We start from the raw sequence: 7664 nt of genomic DNA, 5'->3' as shown, positions 1-7664 counted from the left end.
AATGTCCTTATGAAATGTTTGCAGTGAGAAGGGACTCTAGGGAGAGACAGGCCTGTTTATTTCTCCTTCTGCTCACCCTGGGATTGATCTGGTCTCCATAAAAAACAAAACACATGCACACACAAAACTGAAACCAGTTTGATTTATTTCGTGTAACCTAGCTACTGTTTGGTTGGTTTGTTTTTGTCCGAAAATGCTCATGCTGCACACCTCCAGCCAGAAAGTCGCTGCCAATGCATCTGATAAGGCAACACAGTGAGCCACTAAGCTCCATACATGCATTCGGGGAGGGAAAATACCACTGTTGACCACACATGCCCATTCAGGGCCAGACCCAAGCACACACACATGCACACAAGGCAACGCAAACCATTCAGCTCACAAATCAGTTGGTACATATACCGACACACACACATCCCCATATCTGGACAGCTGTGACATCGATGCAGGTACTGACAGCAACACAAAAGGTTACTGATTCATAGTCAGAGTAAGTGTGCACATACGCTCCTGCAAACAAATGTGCAGCATTGCACACACAGCCATAGGCATCAACAGAGTCATGTGTGTGTGTGCATGCACATACAACCCCCCCACAAGAAATCACAAACATAACACTCCTGTTTCTAATCAAGCTATATTTGCAGTCTCTGAACACCCCTACCATTGCAATTCCAAAAATACTAGTGTATGCGTTTCAGACTCTGTGAAACATATGGTAGATAGGCTAGGGGAAATTGTTTGTGACTACAGAAATTTTTTGTTTTAGTGGGGGGGATGTCATTGTGTGCTCCATGAGAGTGTGCCCCTGTCTTTCAGCCTCTGTGCCAATCTCCCTGACATGCTGCAGTCTCTGCTGATGCTTTTCCTAATGCCTCGGGCTCTCTCATCCCCAGCTGGTATAGCACAGGGATGTGCTTTACAATCAGACATTTTTATTCACAGGCCAGTTTCCCCCTCCTGAATAGCAATATTTAATTAATCACATTGCCTGGCACCCGAGATCCCCAGGCAGTCACCACTGAACACCTCTTCCTAGGAGTTATAATGACTAAAGCAAGCAGCTATTAGCAGCAGCAAAAAGATGCAATACTTCTAACACTCAGGATCCCACTTACTTCTCCTCACAATGCATAATTAGCAGGTAGAATTCACTAGCATGAGATCCAGCGAAGGCATCGTGAAACAGTAGCATTAAGAGGACTGATCTAATGACAAAATTCAATCAGATTGTAATGATGGTTAAGAATTGTGCTGCTTGTTTTCAGCAAAACAGCAGCTACAAAAAACCCACTTCCTCCATTCAGGGACTATAGACCTGTGTTAACCACCTGTCTTCCTTGTGTCTTCATAATAGCTGTTTAGATACTTGGAAGTGTGCTTGTGGACAATCACAGTCAACCTTCATCTTGGTGGGTCGTCAGCTGATAAATCCTAGTAGAATTCTTATACTGAGAGCAGGACTTCGAAAGCTACATATTTACTGAGTTTCCCTTGGGGAAATTAACATTGCTGCCTACTTCAGTATGGGAAATCACACAATTTGTGAGGCCATCCACCTCTGCCCAGTGTGGACCTCATCAGAGAGAGAAAGCGATGTGTTCCTGAGGCTTTGTTTGGGTTGCCTCTGTGGTGAAAGGAGGCTTGTAGATGCAGAACTTGGATTTTGGGGGTTCACAGCTGCTGCTGCTTCATGATGAAAAGAAAAGATGGGGAGCCTGAAGCCTCCAGATGTTGCCGGACTCTAACTCCCATCAGCATGGTCAGGGATGATGGGAACTGTAGTCCAACAATGACAGGAAGGTCACACGTTCCACGCCCCTGATCTAAAACCTGAAAAGTATAGAATAAGCAACTTCTAGTAACTAATGAGGGTGAACACTTGTCCCAACAGTCAAAGAAGCAAGAGGGTAATGTATTTATGCCTTCTCTTCTCTTCTCACTTCACCAAGGCCAGCCCTACTGTCAGGCAAAGTGAGGCAGCTGCCTCAGACAGCAGATGATGGCAGTGGTGGTGAGAGCAAGATGTTGGAGAAATGCTGGTGAGCAGAATTTTGTGTGCCAGGAAAACTGCCCTTCACCTGCTAAGCCAACCCACTCCCCTCAGTGACAAGGGAGGGGGCTGCCCCATCACCAATAGGGACGTTTGGTTCAACTGGTAGCCCAGTCAATTTTTATGTGTGTCAAGGGAAGGGCACCATCATGTTGTTCACCTCAAGCAGTTCATCTTGGGCAGGCGGCTTTCTTCTTTTTCTTCTTTTTACTTTGAAAACTTTTCCTTTTATTATGAAGTGTAAATCTGTACATTGTGCAATTTTTAAAAGGGCTTTCTTCTCCTCCTCCTCCTCCTCCTCCAAAATACCAGTTACTTGTACATGTTTTCTTTTAAATGGATTCTGCTTTGCCTCACATCCCTAAGCCTTCTAATACTGCAAGACATACCATGGATTTGCAGATTTGTATCCCCCCCCCCCCGCTTTAATAAGGAGCTGATAGCAGCTCTACCAAAGTATAAGGAGGTTAGATAACCTCTGTGGTTGTTGTTTTACTTTTGAAGTTCTGTTAGTCACCCATCACAGGCCGCTGCTGAGTCTGAAGGGAAAAGAGACCTTTCCAAGATCAGCAGCCCATCTTTTGACAGATCGATGGTAGCGGAGATGGCTCTCTAATAAGGATTAGATAAACCAATGGGAGGATAGACCCTATCAACAGCTATTAGCCAGCTGAACTAAATGGAACCTTCAGGTCCAGCGATAATGTCCCCTTGAATACAGATCCTGGAGACAAGAGATAAGAATCAACCTCCGCACCTTGCTTAGGAGTGCCAAGATGTCTCCCTGGCCATTGCTGGGAACAGAGTGGACCTTGGGCTGAGCCGTTATAATGCTATTCTTACTTTCCAAAGGCACCAGTTGGTTAGACATATAAATAAGTACTTAGCCTTCCTGTATAGGACATTTGAAGCAACGGATGTTCTTCACATGCATTATCTCGATAATTCTTACAGTAGCCTTGTAGAGGAGGCCAATATAATAGCCCCCATGTGAACCTATTGCCTTGGATGGTTTCAGACCACTGGTCCATTGAGCACACATGGGGAGCCCTGTAGGGCCTTTGGGGTGCCCCAGTGCAGGAGTGCTCAAGCTGCCCTCTGCCACCAGACATTGCTGAGTGTGTGCTCCACCAACCCTCACAACTGTGATATGGAAGATGGTGTGAGGGAGGGTCCCTGAATCCTCCCCAAGCCCACCAAACAACTGTTGGGCAGGCTAGAGAGAATGCACCGTAAGAGTCTTCCAGATGACCTGCTTATTCAGATTTCCTTGCACAAAGCTTATGCCTAGTCTATACTAAACATTCATTCCGATTTGTTTGTGGGGCAGTTCTATGACTGTGAAGCATTCACCCTGATTGTCCAGGGTGTGTATGTTTGGAGGTCTTTCGTTTCTCCCACACCTTTAGGTGCATTTCTTCATCACTTTCCAAAGCATAAAAAGTGGTTTTAATTTCTTGCAGCGGGATGGCAGAAAGCTTCAATCCACTTTAAGTGTGCAAATCTGAAGTTCTGCTATGTGCTTGAATCCCTCCTGCAAAGAGGCAACCTTGTATGCTGGAGGATGGTGTGTGAGGAGGGTTAACTCCTTCCTCCCCATGCACATCTGCCTCATGAGCTTGTATCTAAAAAAAAGTGTGTGTGTGCATGTGAATGGCCTCACCCCAACCACCAGTCTAGGTCATATGGGTTCCAGTCACTCACTGGCATATGGCCCCCAATTGCCATCAGAAGTAATAAGGTCCCCCTTTTCTGAACTAGCAGAAGATAGAGTCATAGAACTGTAGGAAGGGGCCCCGAGAGACATCTAGTCCAACCCCCTGCAATGCAGGAATCCTGCCCAAAGCCATCCCTGGGTGGGCTTGAACCATCATCACCATCTGGAAACGCCAGGGATTAAACTAGAAATCTTCTGACATGCAAAACATGTGCTCTGCCACTGAGCTACGGACCTTCCATAAAACTTTAGGCATTGCAACATTATATATACAGGAGTAGTGAGTGTGGGCTTGAGAGAAAATAGGGTTGGTATAAGGTCACCCCATGCTGCTTCTGGTGAGAATTGAAACGGGGATGCCCTGAGCTGGCATTCCAAGACACTAGGGCACGCCATTGTGCATATCACATCTTTAAGCTTGAAATCCAAAGGCTAACCAGATTCCCTGCATGGAGTTTGCTGCCGGAAACCCAAGTAGCCACTTACAGGAATAGAAGAGGGGAACTGAGACGTTGAATGAGCAGAGAATAGATCAGTAGACACTCTGGTTCAGAAGGTGAGACACACACCCCCACCCCTCATCTATAAATTGTTAACAGGTCATAGGCCCTAGGTTTAAGAGCAGAGAGGTGCAATGGCTCCCAATATATATGTGTGAGTATCAATACCAGGGCTGGATTAACCATTAAGCAAAATAAGCACATGCTTAGGGCATCAAAGGAAGGGGGACACCACAGAAATTTTTCCATTGCCTGATTTTTAATATTAATGGTCACAAATTGCTCAGCTGAGTGTTCATTTTCTCACTGGAAGTATATTAAAAATCACAACAGAACAACTATGCAACAATGCAGGCTGGATTCCTTATCTCTACTAAGTATAGAAGCAGAGGTGTTATTTAAGATTAGTTTTGAGGATCTGATCAAAGACCTTGCCATTAGAAAAAGTAGGATCCGTGCCCCCACCCCCAATATAAATAAAGTGGAAGTATACAAAAATTAGTATTATTTTCCATTCTATTGTAAGTCTTGTTTCATTTCAAAAAATTAAAATTTATTTTATGGTTTATTATTATTTTGAATTAGATATATATGGGGGCACCAAAATCTTTTAAGTACTTAGGGTCTCTAAAGGTCTCAATGAATGAAGGCCCTGATGAAGATGATGCTTGAGTCCTCATGATTCCATTGGAAAATACAGTTTTACCTCGGGTTACATATGCTTCAGGTTACATACACTTCAGGTTACAGACTCTGCTAACCCAGAAATAGTACCTTGGATTAAGAACTTTGCTTCAGGATGAGAACAGAAATTGTGCTCCGGCGGCACAGCAGTAGCAGGAGGCCCCATTAGCTAAAGTGGTGCTTCAGGTTAAGAACAGTTTCAGGTTAAGAATGGACCTCCAGAACGAATTACCGTAAGTTCTTAACCTGAGGTACCACTGTATAAACATGAAATATCTGAGGCACCTATAAATGAAGTATTGTATCTGAAAGGGGTTCCTAATGGTGGTGGGTGGAACTTGACCAAGCAGGACACCTCCCACCCCACTAGAGGAAGGATGCAGGACCTTGTAGACCTTCAGTTGTTAGTGGACTCCGGCTCCTATCAGACGCAGCCATCCTGGCCATTGATCAGGGATTTTGGGAATAGTAGCCACAGGTCCCGTCCTCCCCCAGTCTAGAGTTGTGTCCTTCTCCAAAACTAGAGAAGCACAGAAGCTGCAATTATTGATTGTGCAGTCAGTTCTTGATGCACTTTGAACCATGGAAGCGCTCTACCAAAGGATCTCAACTTCATAATGTATTGGACAGTTTCAGTGAGGAAAGTACAGCTGAGAGGGAGAGGTCCTCCTCAACCTGGGCTTAAAAGTCCCCATTTAACCTAGACTCACTGTGTAGCCAAACACAGGTCACTTGCTCTCAGCCTCAGGGCCCTGTCATTAAGCTTGCACCCAGTAAAAATGCTATCGACCTACTAGGTGAAAACATTCCTCTTCAGCCAGGCCTTTGGCTGTTAAACAATCTATGGCCTTTTAAATGTGTCTCTTTGTGTGTGTGTGTGGGGGGGTATTTTTAATCATTATTGTTATGTGATGTATTTGTGCTTTTATGTTGCGAACCACCCTTTGGATGGAAGGCAGTATATAAATTTAATTGATTGATTAGTTTAGAAATGCAGATTGTACACACATCGATGCAACACCCACCCGCCCCCCGCAACCTACTGGTAGTATTCAGCTAAACAGTTTCTCTTGCGCAAACACTTCTTGTTGTGAAATAAAACTTCCTCTTCCTCTCCTTTCCTCTCCCTGTGCACTCCACCCCCTAAAACACATTAGGTTTTTTGGGTTTTTTACCCCAGCCCTCCAGAGCATGTTTAGGGGACTCACAGGGGGCATATAGGGAGAGGAGGAGAATTTGTGTTCTGTAGCCAAAGGTTTCTAGCAAAACTGCTTAGCTGGATACTGCCCTAGTTATTTATTTTTTTCAAAATTAAAGATTACAGAACCTGGGTTTTTATGGGCAAGCCTTTATACCGCAGCTGTTGCCGCATCTCAATATACCTGCTGCTGCATTTTACCTCTAATGAACAGCAATCCAAATTCTAAACAGTGGTTTGTTAGGTAAATTAATCTATTTCCCTCACATGTTTTAGTACGAGGCAAAACGGTACCCCTTTTGGCTGGCCCAAAACTCGACAGAAAAGTTATCAACAGGGACTGACTGTGGGTATCATATCACAACAGGGTTTTCCTGTCACCAACACAAGTCCATTTCTGGGCCCAATTCAAAATGTGGATTTTTATTTTAATCTATGAAGCTTTAGATGTCTTAAGGCAGCACTTAGATGAACTGTGGACCTCACAATAATGCATCTGAACAGCAGTTTCTGGAAGCCACAGGAGGGGAGAGTTGCTCTTGTGCTAGAATCCTGCTCAAGGGTTTCCCACAGGCATCTAGTTGGCCACTGTGAGAACAGGATGCTGACCTAGATGGGCTGATCCAGTAGGAATGTTCTTGTGTTTCCCACAGCACGACCTCCCCTCGCAAAGAGCTGCTCAAACCCAAGGTCATCTCAAAGGCCCTTCTCTGGATGCACTTGCCAAATGAGGAAGCCATTAGGAAGAGGGCATTATTTTCAAGTGTGGTGCCCCAAGTTATGGAGTGGGTGTGATGCATTTATTAAATTTGTTTTCATCATCATCCTCTGATTAATGTACCACTTAATGCCAAAATGGTCTTCTACATTATACGGAATAGCGCACACAGGTCAATATATTTTTATTGACACAGGGGAAGGAAGAATTTCTTTTCATTTCTGAATAGCTTCCTCTGAAAAATATTAAAGTCGTTTAACAATAAAAAAATATAACAATTAAAACAATTAAAAAACATAAACCTGCAAAAACATAGATTTAATGTCGTATAGTTAAAGACCAATTAAAACAATGCTATCTCTCTCTCTATATAAAAATCATTCCAGATCCAATACAGATTGGGATAAAAATCTCCACCTAAAAGGCTCGTTGGGTTAGCTTTTCTTTGGTTTTAAAAAAATATGGTTTGCTGCTGGTGGTTTCTCTCTCTCTCTCGCCTCTTCCTTTCTTTTCAATTCTGATCATTGCTTTGCCACTCGCTTTTCTAAAATGCTGTGGCTTCGAAGTTGCATTGTTCAGTGCCCAGAGAGCCTTAGTTATTGGGCAGGACACAAATCCTGGTAGGAAATATGCACATTATAGGCAGAAGGAAAGGTCTTGTGCACTTAACAATTTCCCCCTTGTACATGCCCTGGGATAAATTGGGGTAATAGTGAGGGTTACAGCTACCCCAGTTTATCCCAGGGCATGTACTGGGGGCTGGGGGGGAGAGGGATAAAGCGCACATGACCTTT

The sequence above is a fragment of the Podarcis muralis genome, chromosome 6 (assembly GCF_964188315.1).
Source record: "Podarcis muralis chromosome 6, rPodMur119.hap1.1, whole genome shotgun sequence".
In the NCBI taxonomy this organism is placed as follows: Eukaryota; Metazoa; Chordata; class Lepidosauria; order Squamata; family Lacertidae; genus Podarcis; species Podarcis muralis.
Note: the sequence above shows the minus strand (reverse complement) of the source record.